Source organism: Chlorocebus sabaeus, chromosome 8, assembly GCF_047675955.1.
Source record: "Chlorocebus sabaeus isolate Y175 chromosome 8, mChlSab1.0.hap1, whole genome shotgun sequence".
NCBI classification, from domain to species: domain Eukaryota; kingdom Metazoa; phylum Chordata; class Mammalia; order Primates; family Cercopithecidae; genus Chlorocebus; species Chlorocebus sabaeus.
This window is the reverse complement of record NC_132911.1, coordinates 78,044,847-78,059,318: the sequence shown is the minus strand read 5'-3', so window position 1 is coordinate 78,059,318 and position 14,472 is coordinate 78,044,847. Positions and strand designations below refer to the sequence as shown.

The window sequence follows — 14,472 nt, the reverse complement described above, 5'->3', positions numbered from 1 at the left end:
AACAAACTCTCAATACATACAACATGAATGAATCTCAAAAGATTATGCTGAGTGAAAGAGTGCATTCTGTATGACTCCATTTATATGAAATCTAGAAAAGGAAACTCTAATATACAGAGACAGAAGACAGACTGCTCGATTTTTGGACCCAGGATTGGCAGAGGCTCACTGGAAAGACAACAAGAAAACCTTTGGGGGATGATGGAAAAGTTCTATTTTTTTTTTTTTTTTGAGACAGAGTTTCACTTTTGTCACCCAGACTGGAGTGTAATGGCACGATCTCGGCTCACTGCAACCTCCACCTCCTGGGTTCAAGCAATTCTCCTGCCTCTGTCTCCCGAGTAGCTGGGATTATAGGCATGTGCCACCATGCCCGGCTAATTTTTGTATTTTTAGTAGAGATGTGGTTTTACCACGTTGACCAGGCTGTTCTTGAACTCCTGACCCCAGGTGATCTACCCGCCTCAGCTTCCCAAAGTGCTGAGATTACAGGCGTAAGTCACTGAGCCCAGCCCGGATATGTTTTATATCTTGATTATGATGTCAGTTGCAAAGATTTTTCTTTTTTTCAAAACTCAGCATTAACCTCAGAATACACCTCAACGCCTCCATCTCCCCCACCATTGCCATATCCAAATGGTTGTCAACTTCTGACAGTTCTGCTACTGAGCATCAGTTGAATTTGGGTAGTCCTCTCTAGTCCCACTTCTGCTTTTGTGAAAGTTGTCAGGATCAAAATGGAGTCACTGTGTCAAACTCTAACAACAACAAAAAAAAAAACACATGGAAGGCGCAGTGGCTCACATCTGTAATCCCAGCACTTTCCAATGCAAGAGGATCACTTGAAGCCTCGAGACTAGCGTGGGCAACATAGTGAGACCCCATCTTTACAAAAAATAAAAAATTACACATGGTGGTGCACACCTGCAGTCCCAGCTACTTGGGAGGCTGAGATGGAAGGATCACTTGAGCCCAGAAGGTTCAGGCTACAGTGAGGTGTAATTCCACCACTGCACTACAGCCTGAGTGACAGAGCAAGACTCTGTCTCAAAAAAATAAATAAAGCTGGGAGGTTAAGAAGGGAAGGCTGTCATGCACATGTACCTATGATAATAACTATTACAAAGACTCTCTGAAGGGCTTTATGCACATATGCCTGTAACCAAAACTTTTGCCAAGGACTTTCCAAACTGCAGCTTGCTACATGAGTCACAAGGACAGCTAGCGGGATGCACAAGAACACTTGCCTGACACACTGTCTCCACTAAAGAACTAGTGTCAACTCCTGTGATGAGCCCCTGTAACCATTGTTCTCTTTGTTTCAAAACAAATTACCTATACTTCTCTCTTTTGCCTTTAAAAGCTTCCCCTTGCCTGAACCTCTTTGGACAGATGTGATCCCCAAAGCCCACACATTCTGCATTTGCAGATACCCTGAGCACTCCCAAATAAATCTTTGGATAAATATTTGGATATTATCTTTGGAGAATCTCCCTCTGTTTATGTTGACACCTTCATCCTAGCTTAACCAGATTGTAGCTGCTGGTCCACCTGCCTCCAGTCTCTTGCCTTGGGTCCATCCTTCCTCCAGGTAAATCTTTAAAAACACAAATCTGCTCCTATTTCCTCCCTGCTGCAGTCTGTCAATGTCTCACCAATGCTGACAGGTTAAAGCACAAATCCTCAATATAAGTCTTTAAGCCTAGACGCTACCTATTTTTTCAGCTTTATTTTATACTTCTTTTCTCCACACCCATCCCCCACAAAATGCATATGCATACCTGCTTCCCTCACACCCATGTTATCCTACCATCATACTGAATTCCTTAATAATCCCCAAAGACACCTTTATCCATCATGTCTCCACACCTTTGCACATGTGAGTCCTCTGCTTGGGGTGTCAGCTATGATTTGAGTGTTTGTGTCCCTCCAAAATTCATGCTGAAACTTAATCTTCAGTGCAAAAATATTAAGATGTGGGGCCTTCAGGAGGTGAGTAGGTCATGAGGACTCCATCCTTATGAATGGGATTAGTGTCCTTATAAAAAGACTGGAGGGATTCTGCTGGTCTCTTCTACCACTACCCCTTCTGCCATATGAGGACACAGCAAGAGGTGCCATCTGTGAAGCCAAAAGTGAGCCCTCACCAGAAACTGAATCTGCTGGTGCATTGGTCTTGGACTTCCCAGCGTCCAGAACTATGAGAAATAAATGTCTATTATTTATAAATTATCCAGTCTAAGGTATTTGGTTATAGCAACCCAGACTAAGATGGTACTCTTCCCACACATACAAGGTTGCCAGATTTAGCAAATAAAGACATAGAATGTCCAGATACATTTGAATTGTCCTGCATGTCCAAAGTGTGCCACGTATAACATGTTAACAGTTTCACCTCTGTACTCACCAGTATAATTCAGGGGCTTGCATTCAACTCCAAGAGCATTCCTCCATTACCAGACTATGGCAGAATGTTCCCTTTTAATTTAAATGCCTCAGAAATGTGTTTCTGTCTCAGCTGTGAAGATTGTCTTAATAGCTACTGTAATTCAATGCTAACTGGGTTAAGTGATTTATATACACTCTGTCTTCTTTATCATCTCAGTTGTCCCAATGGATAAGTAATGTTAGTAATTTTCATTTACAGATGAGGAAACCAAGGCATGGAGAAGTTATAGAGTTTGGTCAAGTTTACATAATAAGTGGGGGAGCACCAGAATTTGAATTCAAATAACCTCACTACAAAACCCACAGGATAAGTCTTTGTGCTTCAATAACTACTCATGTTTGCATAATACTTTACAACTTGTGAAACTCTTTTATTTCTTTTCCTTATGTGATGTCTTAGAATAAGGTATAAGAATAATACAACCAAAACTCATGTGCACACCTACAAGAAATACAGTGCAAATACAGCTGAAGCCTGTTGAAGAAAAGAACTAAACACTGTAAAAATATTTAAAGAGGTTTATTCTGAGTCAATATGAGTGACTATGACCTGGGAAACAGTCTCAAAAGGTCCTGAGAATGTGTGCCTGCAGTAATCAGGTTATAGCTTGGTTTTATACATTTTCAGGGGACAGAATTTACAGGCAAAGACATAAATCATTACATGTAAGGTATACATTGGTTTGGCCCAGAAAGGTGAGACATCTAGAAATGGGATCTTACAGGTCATTGGTGGGTTCAAAGATTTTCTGAGGAGCAACTGGTTATGAGTTAAGCTTTGTCTAAAGAGTTGAAGTCATGGCTGGGCACAGTGGCTTATGCTTGTAATCCCAGCACTTTGGGAGGCTGAGGTTGAAGGACTGCTTGAACCCAGGAGTTCAAGACAAGCTTGAGCAAAATGGCAAAACCCCATCTCTAGAAAAATTAGCCTGGCTGGTTGGCATGCACCTATGGTCCCAGCTACTCAAGAAGTTGAGGCGGAAGGGTCACTTGAGCCAGGGAAGTCAAGGCTGCAGTGAGCTGTATTTGCATGACTGTGCTTTAACCTGGATGACAGAGCAAGACCCTTTCTCAAAAAAAAAAAAAAAAAAAAAAAAAAAAAAAAGGAGTTGAGGTCAGTAGAAAGAAATGCAGAAATGCTTGAGTTAAGACAAGGGCAGTTGTAGAAGCCAAAGTTCTTGTTACATAGATGAAGTCCCTAAATGGCAGCCTTCAGAGAAAATGGATGGTAAATGTCTCTTTTCAGACCTTAAAAGGTGTCAGACTCTTAGCTAAATTTTTGCTAGATACAAAAAAGACCTAGAAAGGGGCTGGACATAGTGACTTATGCCCATAATCCCAGCACTTTGGAAGGCCAAGGCAGGAGGATCGCTTGAGCCCAGGAGTTCAAGCCCAGGGCTACAGGGTGAAACCCCAACTCTACAAAAAATTAGCAGGGCATGGTAGAGCATACCTGTAATCCCAGCTACTTGGGAAGCTGAGGTAGGAGGATCACTTGAACGTAGGAGATAGAGGCTGCAGTGAGCTGAGATAGCACCACTGCACTCCAGTCTGGGCAACAGAGTGAAACCTCGTCTCACAAAAAAAAAAAAAAAAAGAACTAGAAAGGGAAGGAAATTTTCTACATATGCAAATTTCACCCACAAAAGACAGCTTTGCAGAGCCATTTAAAAATATACCAAAGAAATATATTTGGGTATAAAATATTTTGATTTCCTCCAGGGCTTACTATCTCATGTTATGCTATACCAGAGTCAAGTTGAAATTTGGTATCTTCTTGTCACAGATAGTCTGTTTTGTCAGTCTTATGATCTCTATTTTTAGGTTAATTCTGGTCTGTTGTGCCTAAACTCCAAAAGGGAGCGAGTATGATGAGGCATGTCAGATCTCTCTTCCCATCATGGTTGGAAATTCAGTTTTTCAGGTTTCACTTGGACCACAGGGGGTCCATTCAGTCAGCTGGGGGCTTAGAATTTTGTTTTTGGTTTACACCCCCAGTAACATTTTCTTCACCAAACCTGTACCCCTAACGAGTTCTTATCCTTCACACTAATGTACAGCTTATGTAGAGTGTACAATGTACAATATTACTTCATATTTTAAACATATTATTAGTGTTGTTATACTATGTGTATTCTTCTGTGATTTACATTTTTCTCACTTTTTGCATTTTTGAGACTTAGCCATGTTGATACGTTATATCTGTCTATTTTGTATTGCTATAAAGGAATACCAGAGGCTGGGTAATTTATGGAGAAAAGAGGTTTATTGGGCTCCCAGTTCTGCAGGCTGTACAGGAAGCCTGGCACCACCATCTGCTTCTGGTGAAGGCTTCAGGGAGCTTCCAATACTGGTAGAAGGAGAAGGGGAGCTCACATATGACATGGCCAGAGAAGGAGTAAAAGTGGGGAGGGGGTGCCACGTAGTTTTAAAATACCAGCTCTCTGAATCTTAAAGTTGACTGGTGAAAAAATAAATAAACAATTTTTTAAAATAAACAATCAACTCTCTTGTGATCTAATAGAGTGGGTACTCTCTTAAGGATGAGGATGACACCAAGCCTTTCATGAGGAATCCACCTCCCATGACTCAAACACCTCCCACTAGGCCCCACCTCCAACACTGGTGATCACATTTTAACATGAGATTTGGAGGGGACAAATATCCAATCTATATTACATATATAGGTTTATTTATTGATTTTCACTGCTATATAATTTTTCATTGAATGACTATATCATAATTTAGTCATTCATTCTCTTGTTAATGGACATCGTCATCATTATCAGCCTTTTGTTTCTTGTTTTGGTTTTTATGTTGGTTTTTTGGTTGTTTGGTTTTTGTTTGTTTCTTTGCCTTTTCTTGGCTGGAAACAAAGGCTACTATAAATTATTTTAATGGCTCCTTATACACTTGTGCCAGAATCTCTCTTAGTAAATACTTATTTTCCCTAAGCTGCAATATACGGATTAAACTAAACTGTCCATATTTACAGTCAATCTAATTGACTGTACAGACAATCCAAAATTTGACAAGACAAAAATTTAATAAGAGCACAGCAAAAGAGGCTGCTCATAAACTTAATGTTCAAGTATTTGTTACATTCTTACACTATAGCAAAGAAGGTTAGAAAATATAAATTTTAAGAATAATTAGGAACAAATTTTACAAAAGATGTACAGGATCTTTATGAAGAAAATCATAAAAATTTATAAAGTGCATCATAGATCTAAATAAATAGATATAATCATGTATAGAAAAACTTAACGTTGTAAGGCTATTAGTTTCCTTCTAAGTGAACAGATGTGAATTTATTGCAATTCCAATCACAATCTCAGTGGGACTGCCACAGACTGGGAGAAAATATTTGTAATTCAAATATCCAACAAAAATGATTGTCCAGAATACACAAAAAATACCACAGGACAAATTTTTTTAAAACACAAGGGGATCGTCAATATATAGGTGGTGGTTTTTAAAATGTCAACAAATTCTGTCCATATTCCCTTCAAAAAGCAGAGCTAATTCTCCTCTCCTTGAGTATGATCTGGATTTGGTAACAAATTTAACAAGTAGAATAAGATGGAAACAAGATAATATGTGTGATTTCTAATAAGTCATATAAGGGATCATGGCTTCCTCCTTGCTCACTCCTGAATTACTTACACTGGAATAAGCTCGCCTCTATGTCACGAGGACACTCAAGCAGCCCTATGGGTTGGTCCATGTGACAAGGAACTGAGACCTTCAGCCAATAGCCATATGAGTCAGCCATCTTGGAAGCAGATTCTATGCCCCAGTCAAGCCTTCAGATAACCCAGCTGACATCTTGACTTCAATTTTATGAGAGATCTTGATACAGAATGACATAGCTGAGACACTCCAAGATTTCTGATACTCAGAAGTTATGAGTTAACTTTTTGCTGCATTGAGCTGCTAAGCTTAGTGGTAATGTGTTATGCTATTATAGATAACTAATGCAGGAAGTTGTACATTAATAACATAGTGACTAAGAGCACAAGATCTGAGCCAGACTGTCCAAATTCAAATTCTGGCTTCAACACTAACTAACCATATGACTATGGCCAGTGACTAGTCACGTGACTGCCTCATTTTACTCATCTGTAAACTAGGGATATTAGCAACATACCACATAGGACCACTGTGAGGACTGAGTTGATATGGATTGAGTTGATACAACTAAAGATACTAAAATACAGGGAATCAACCCAAATGCCCATCAACAATAGACTGGTTAAAGAAAATGTGGTATATATACACCATAGAATACTATGCAGCCATAAAAAGGAATGAGATCATGTCCTTTGCAGAGACATGGATGAAGCTGGAAGCCGTTATCCTCAGCAAACTAATGCAGGAACAGAAAACCAAAGACCGCATGTTCTCACTTATAAGTGGGAGCTGAACACTGAGAACATATGGACACAGGGAGGGGAACAACACACACTGGGGCCTGTCCGGGGTTGGGGTGGGGGGAGGGAGAGCATTAGGAAAAATAGCTAATGCATGCTGGGCTTAATACATAGGTGAATGGGTTCATAGGTGCAGCAAACCACCATGGTACACATTTACCTGTATAATAAACCTGCACATGTACCCCAGAACTAAAAATAAAAATTAAAGGAAAAAAAAAGATACTAAAAGAGTACCTGGCCACCAGTCCATCTGAGAAATATTACCTGCTGTTATTAATTTACAGAAGAGTAAATCTGAATGTCAAATAGGAAGCTCAGCCTCACTATAAATCAGGGAAACAAATTAAAAGCAAAGTGAGATACCATTTGTTATCCATAAAATTGGCAAAAAGTATCAGTTCTTAGCTTGAGTAGTGGTTACTTGGGCATGCTCATTTTGCAATAATTTACCAAAAAGTACATGTCTGATTGGAGCACTTTTTTGTGTGTACACTGTACTTCAATCCAAAAGTTTAAAGAATAAACAACAAAATACATACAGAAAAATCCTCTCCCTCCCTCTACCCTTCCCCTAGGAATTGCTCTGTCAATAATAAATGTTAGCAAAGATGTAGAACATGAGAGTTTTTGTGGTTTGCTGGTGTTAGTATAAATTGGGGCAACCATTCTGGAGAGCAATTTGACAATATAAGAAAAGTTGAAGATGCACAACTAAGGCTTTACCTGAATATCTGAATAATAAAACATAGACTTTTGCTGCCCATTTTTCTATATCCTCTTTTTCTAAAAAAAAAAAAAAATCTGACTTATCACTTTTTGTGGTGAGACATTAGAAATTTACTATCTTAGCAACTTTGAAATATACATTATAATTAACCATAGTCACCCTACTGTGCAACAGATCTCACACACTTATTCCTGCTGTCTAACTGAAACTTTGTACCCTTTGACCATCTCCTTATTTCTTCCTCCATCCCCCAAACATTCATTTCTGTTAAGAAACATGTTTCTCTCAATTCTAGAGACTGAGAAGTCAAAGATCAAAGTGAACATCTAGTTCTAGTGAACAGCCCTCTTTCTGCAAAGCAGACAGTCATCTTGTTTTGTTCCAGTGTGCTGGGGAGCAGAGAGAGAGGAAACAAGCTCTACAAGTCTCTTCTTATAGTGGCATTAATCCTATTCACACGAGGGCTCCACCTTCAAGACCTAATTACCTCCCAAAGGCCCCACCTCCTAAAACCATCACATTGGAGGTTATGGTTTCAACATTTTAAACCGGGAAGGGACACAAACATTCAGTCTATAACAGCGATCAGTTGTCACAGGAGCCTAGAGAAGGGAGCAGACCAGATCCTTGAAGGGCTTGATTTGGCATGCCAAGGAATTTGGCCTTCATCCTACAAGCAGTAGAAAAAATACATAGCATTATATCTCTGAATACAAACAGAGGTCCATTCTCCAGGACACAAAGATATAGAAATGCTCAACATTTTGTCATTCTTGAGTAGGGATCGTATTTTTGATAGCAAATAACAAAGCTCAGAACCTGCCACGGCAACTGGAAAACTGGATTACCAGAAAGAAGTTTGGAAGGACCACGTGGGCCTGGAATTACCCCAAGTGTTAAATAAGTAGATCAATTTACCTTTCCTGAGGAAACATAATCTTCTAAGCTAGAGGAGAAAACCTGAGGGCAAGGAGTGACCAGACTACCCCTCAGCTTATTACCTGAAATGAATTTGGTTGTGGAGTTCCAACATCTACCCCCTAGATTTGCACAGCAAAGACGGGGCTATGCCTGTGCAGTACACAAGGGCCAAGGAGGGACTCAGGTTTATTCATTTATTCCATCAGTCTTGTAACATGTATTTATCAAACACCTATTATGTGCAAGAAACTGAGACTCAAAAGTGGAGAGAAAAAACACCCCAGATTTGTTCCCTCCTCTCTAGGAGCTTACTGTCTAGTTGCTCAACAAGGAAAAATGATTTAAGAGTGAAAGGTGTTGTGATATAATTACCCCGACTGAAAGTCAGGGTTCCGATAGGCAGTGAATTTTAAGCCAAGACCTGAAGGTTAAGAATGGCCTATTGCCTATCCCATTAGATTTTTTGAACTTTGCTAATTGATTTATAAAATTTTAAGAAACATTTTCTGGATATCAATTGTTTGTTATGATAACTGAAAACACCTCTCAGACAGACACTTAACTTTTACCTTTGTTAATGGTGTTTTTTTCTTTTGACAATAAAAGTTGGAAGTTTTTTCATTGTTGTTGTTCTTGTTGTTTGAGACAAGGTCTGGCTCTCTCCCCCAGGGTGGAGTGCAGTGGCATGATCCTTGCTCACTGCAACCTCTGCCTCCTGGGCTCAAGCCATCCTCTCACCTCAGCCCCCTGAGTAGCTGGGACCACTCGTGCACACCACCATGCACAGTTAATTTTTGTATTTTTAGTAGAGACGAGGTTTCACCATGTTGCCCAGGCTGGTCTCAAACTCCTGAGCTCAAGTGATCCACCTGCCTCAGCCTCCCAAAGTGCCGGGATGACAGGCATGAGCCGCTGCGCCCAAGCAAAGTTTGAAGTTTTTGATGTAACAAAATTTATCTTTTTTTTAATTTTATACTTTTGTTATTTGTGTCTTGTATGCCTAATATTTTGCCCTGAGATCATAAAGCTGTTCTCCTAATAGTTTTAAGCAGATTTTCATATAATAGTTTTGAAGTTTTGCTTTTCACATTTAGTCCTTAAATCCATTTGAAATTTAACTTTTTTGGAAATTTAACTACTAAAAAATGTGAATTAGACATTTCATTTTATTTTTTTTCCATAAGGAAGGTGAATTTTGGCAATGCCATTTATTGAATTTACCCTTTCCAACTGGTATATGGAAAGTTCCTATAAATATCATCTGTTCCCAGATCTCATTGTCTATTCTGTGTCAATAGTACAGTTTTATTTATATAACTTTTTTAAAATGTCTTTATATCTGATAGAGAAATCCCCACCTCCTGCTTCTTTTTTAGAATGTCTTAGCTAGAAGTTCTTAGAATCTATTTGTTAAGTTCCACACAATAATGTTGGGATATTGATTAGAACTGCATTACATTCATAATTTAATTTACGGAGAATTCATATCTTTCTATCAAGCATTTGCTTCCATAAATATGTTAGATTTCTTCAGCTCTTCTTTCATATCCTTTGTGATAGTTAATTTTATGTACCAATTTGCCTGGGCCACAGGATGCCCAAATATCTGATTAAACACTATTGCTGGGTGTGTCTATAAGTGTTTTGTCTGGGTGTGTTTCCAGAAGAGGTTAGTATTCGAATTGGTGGACTGAGTAAAGATGATGGCCTTCCCCAATGTGAGTGGACATCATTCAATCCATGGAAGGCCTAAATAGAACAAGAAGGTGGAGGAAGTTTGGATTAATCCTCTCTCTGCTTGACTGCTTGAGCTGAAACATCAGTTCCCGACCCTTGGCGCTTTTGGTTCTCAGACCTTGAACTATGTCACTGGCTTTTCCTAGGTTTCCATCTTGCAGACAGCAAACTGTGGGACTTCTCATTCTGTATAACTGCATAAGCCAATATCTTACAATAAATCTCTTTCAGTCGGGCACGGTGGCTCTTGCCTGTAATCCCAGCACTTTGGGAGGCTGAGGCAGGTGCATCTCCTGAGGTCAGAAGTTCAAGACCAGCCTCGCCAACATGATGAAACCCCGTCTCTACTTAAAATACAAGAATTAGCCGGGCACCATGGCACATGCCTTTAATCCCAGCTACTCTGGAGGCTGAGGCAGGATAATCATTTGAGCCCAGGAGGTACAGTTTGCAGTGAGCCGAGATCACGCCACTGCACTCCAGCTTGGGCAACAAAGCAAGACTCTGTCTCAAAAAAAAAAAAAAAAGTCTTTCTAGATAGATAGATGGGTATAGATATAACAGTATCCTTTTGCTTCTTTTTCTCTGGAGAACCCTGACTAATATATTCTCTAGTAAACTTAAATTTTTCTCCATAAAGCTTTTGCAATGGATGATGTTTTCAAAAACTGAAGTTCATGAGTAGCAGAAAGTTTAGGCTTAAGGTAGAAATCAAAGTTATAATCCAGAAGTTTCCTCTGGATCAGCTTAATATAATTAAAACTATCATGAAACAAATAAAATGGAAACTTTTAATGGACCACCCTGGAAGATAATGGGAATATGTTCAGCATAATCTGTGTTGTAATATTTTAGTTTTGGGGGTTTTTTTTCACTCTTACAAGGGATCAAAAGAAAGGCTGTCCTAGTGTTTCTTGAAACATCTACCTAATTTGCTAGAGTCATAGGAGTCTCCCAGGCATATTTGTTCAAGCCTAGACCTGGGGAAGTATCCTCTTCAAACAGGACTACTAACTGTCCTTAGGCTCACGAAGTACTGATGGCCTAAGAAGGTAATCATGGCAGGCTGGATCCCAGAAAGTGAATGCATGTTTTCACCTCTAGATGGAGCCCTTTTCTACCCCACAGATGTTCACTGCCCTTTTCTATGCCTTCCATTCCACATATTTATACTGAAGCATAACTTATGCTAACACCTCATCCCCTGGATTACTTTAACAGAGAATAAAACAGAGAATAAAACGTAAAAGGAAAATAAGCTATTAGAGTATTGCACGTGTGAGCCTGGCCACCCAGTCGCCATTTAATGAGTTCAGACCACTAAAATCAAAACTGATCCGTATCAATGACCTAAAGAAAGCCTTAGCAGGATGAGAGAAACCTAAGTGGGAGTGTGAAGATATGCCCAAACCACCATGATTTCTGTGTGGCAGGGGACAGTGAAATTGGGCCTATTCCAGAGTTCCTCAGAAGTGTCAGTCACCTATATGAGACATTGCTCTGTTTGAAGAGCCTCTGAAGGCTTTCTTAGAATAAAGGAGTCAGCATATTCTTTTTCTAAAAGTGAGAAAATAATCAAATTTAAATGATCTTCCAGTTACCTTCTGAGAAGGATTATCCAATACAAGTTAAGGTAACATTTATAAAAACATTATGATATTTTGGAAACTTTGTAATCTCTATATGTTTGCCATTTGTTAAAGTGTCATAATCCCCAGAGTAATCAACGGTAAAATCCCAAAAGTTTTAAAAGCCTGCAGGCTTCTTTTGAGGCCATCAAAGGTAGGAGAGCTTCCCCATATAGCCTTAGAAAATGGGGACTGCTGAGGAGATATGCATGTTCAATTCTTTAGTGTTGCAAGGGGAAAGGTGCGCTATGTGAAATCACTGTCTGTATGAAGAGTGTGATTTAATCTTCAAGAAGCTGAAACTACATAAAGTATTTTCCAAGATAGCCTTTCTGCATGCAAACTCTCTCCTTCTGATCTCTGCCATTTTTGTTAGCTAGGAGTCTGTGCTTGGGGCAAATGGAAGTGACAATGATGCTACTATATAACGCTAATGCTTACATAATAACTTAGTTGTCTATTGCTGCCATAACAAGTTACCACAAAACTAGCAGCTTAAAACAACACAGACTTATTACCTCGCAGTTCTATGGGTCAGAAATCTAGTGAGCTCAACTAGTTCCACACTCAGAGTCTTACAAGGACAAAATCAAGTTGTCCACCAGCCCGTACACTTCTCTGGAAACCTTAGGGGGAAAATCCACTTCCAAACTTATTCAGGCCCCTGTTTCCTCACTGACTGCCAGCCAGTGTTGCCTTTAGCTCGTAGGGGACTGTCTCCAGTTCTCCTCCTCACACACAACAAGCAAGACTTTTGTCATCATGAAAAGTCTAAATATTAAACGGGTTCTTGAACTGGTGGTTCATATATAACTGCTCGTTCAACTTTCCCACCTGTCTCATCCCCAGTAGTTTTTCCAGAACTGCTCCCTTCACCATGAAGCTCCCTGAGTTTTCTCAATTCAAACTTGGGCTTTTTTAGCATGTTTACTTTTCTAATGAAGACCTTATGGACAGGGTAACTAGACTGGCAAGGCTTTCTATGTCTTTGTAATGCTGTCTAAAATCAATTTATTGATTGTCTCTTTTAAGACATCTGTCTGCACCTCTGGGATCATGATTTCCATCATCTTCTTCCAGATTTGTCAGACCTATTGGTGCTGAGCATAAACGTAATGCAAACCGATTGCTGGGTCACACAGAACAAATGAAGCAAGTAACTACAGGTAGCCTGAACATCAATATGAGCTTCAGTCATGAACTACCGTGAAACATATTTTGTCATGGATAAGATTCATGCCATGAAAGCTGGGCAGGTGGATTTTACCCTGAACATTCTCAGTAATTAGTCCGAATTTTCTAAATGTAGCTTCATCATTCTCCACCTCAGCAAGGCTTACCTCAATATCACAACCCTTGAGGCCAACAGATGAGTTTTGGTTCCTTGTGTCCCTGGGACTAGTGTTCTACCAATATTTCTTACATTGAACATAGCTGGTGCTTTCACATCGTACCAATCTTCTTAGAAAATGTTATCAACCACTTTCTTCTTGGCTTCCTTTTTGCTGCTTTTTGTAAAGCACTTATTCTTGCCAACCACCATCATGCTGCTCAGAGAGCCAAAAGGCGCCAGTCCTTGCAGATGGCCACATGGCCTCCTACATCTTAGGGCCGGCAGTGCTGATGTAAAAGCTTCTCATACTTGGAATCTGACTTCTCTTTCTGCTCCATCGCTTTTGCTGCCAGCCAGCAAAAGTCTTCTCCTCCTAAGGGATCATGTGATTAGATTGTGCCGCCTGGATGATCGATGTCCTAAGGCCTATGACCTTGATTTTAACTGCAAAGTCCCTTTTGCTGTGTAACATAACATATTCACAACTCAAGGCTTAGGATGTGGGTATCTTTGAGGGACCATTCTGTCTACTATGCATAGTGTGTCTTGTATTTGTGCCACATAATGTCCCAGATGCACTACATACAGCAATTGATTTAAACTTCACCGAAACCTTATGACTGACACTTTGAATATCATAACCATCTTACAGATAGGGACCAAGGAGAAAAGCTTAAATAACTTGCCCAAGGTCATGCAATTTTTAACTAGCACTAGTGAGCTTCAAATGCAGAGGGACAAAGGGAGACCCCGTTTCAAAAAATAAATAAATAAATAAATAAATAACTAGCAAACGGTCTTTTCCATCTATATATAAACAGGACATAAAAATTCAGCCAGCCATAGTATCTGCACCCTTAAGAATGATGCATGATGGCCGGGTATGTTGGCTCACACTTGTAATCCCAGCACTTTGGGAGGCTAAGGCGAGCAGATTGCTTGAGCCCAGGAGTTTGAGACCAACCTGGGCAACATGGCAAAACTCTATCTCTACACAAAGTAGAAAAATTAGCCAGGCATGGTGGTGCTGGCCTGTAGTGCCAGCTACTCGGGAGGCTGAGGTGGGAGGATCACCTGAGCCTGGGGAGGTCAAAGCTGCAGTAGGTCATGATCAGGCCGTTGCACTCCAGCCTAGGCAACAGAATGAGACCCTGCATCAAAAACTTTTTATAAATAGAGTGGCACATGATTTTTTTATAGTCCCAAGTTTAGAGACCAGCCTGGGCAACATAGAAAAAAAAA

General features: G+C 39.9%; 1 protein-coding gene and 1 pseudogene across 1 annotated transcript in view; both read right to left on the bottom strand.

Annotated features, from left to right (window-relative positions):
* The window catches only part of LY96 (lymphocyte antigen 96), a 111,000-nt gene that overhangs the window by 33,875 nt on the left and 62,653 nt on the right, over window positions 1-14,472 (bottom strand). The gene's annotated exons all lie outside the window — the stretch shown is intronic.
* On the bottom strand, window positions 12,676-13,440 carry LOC103236982 (small ribosomal subunit protein eS1-like; annotated as a pseudogene).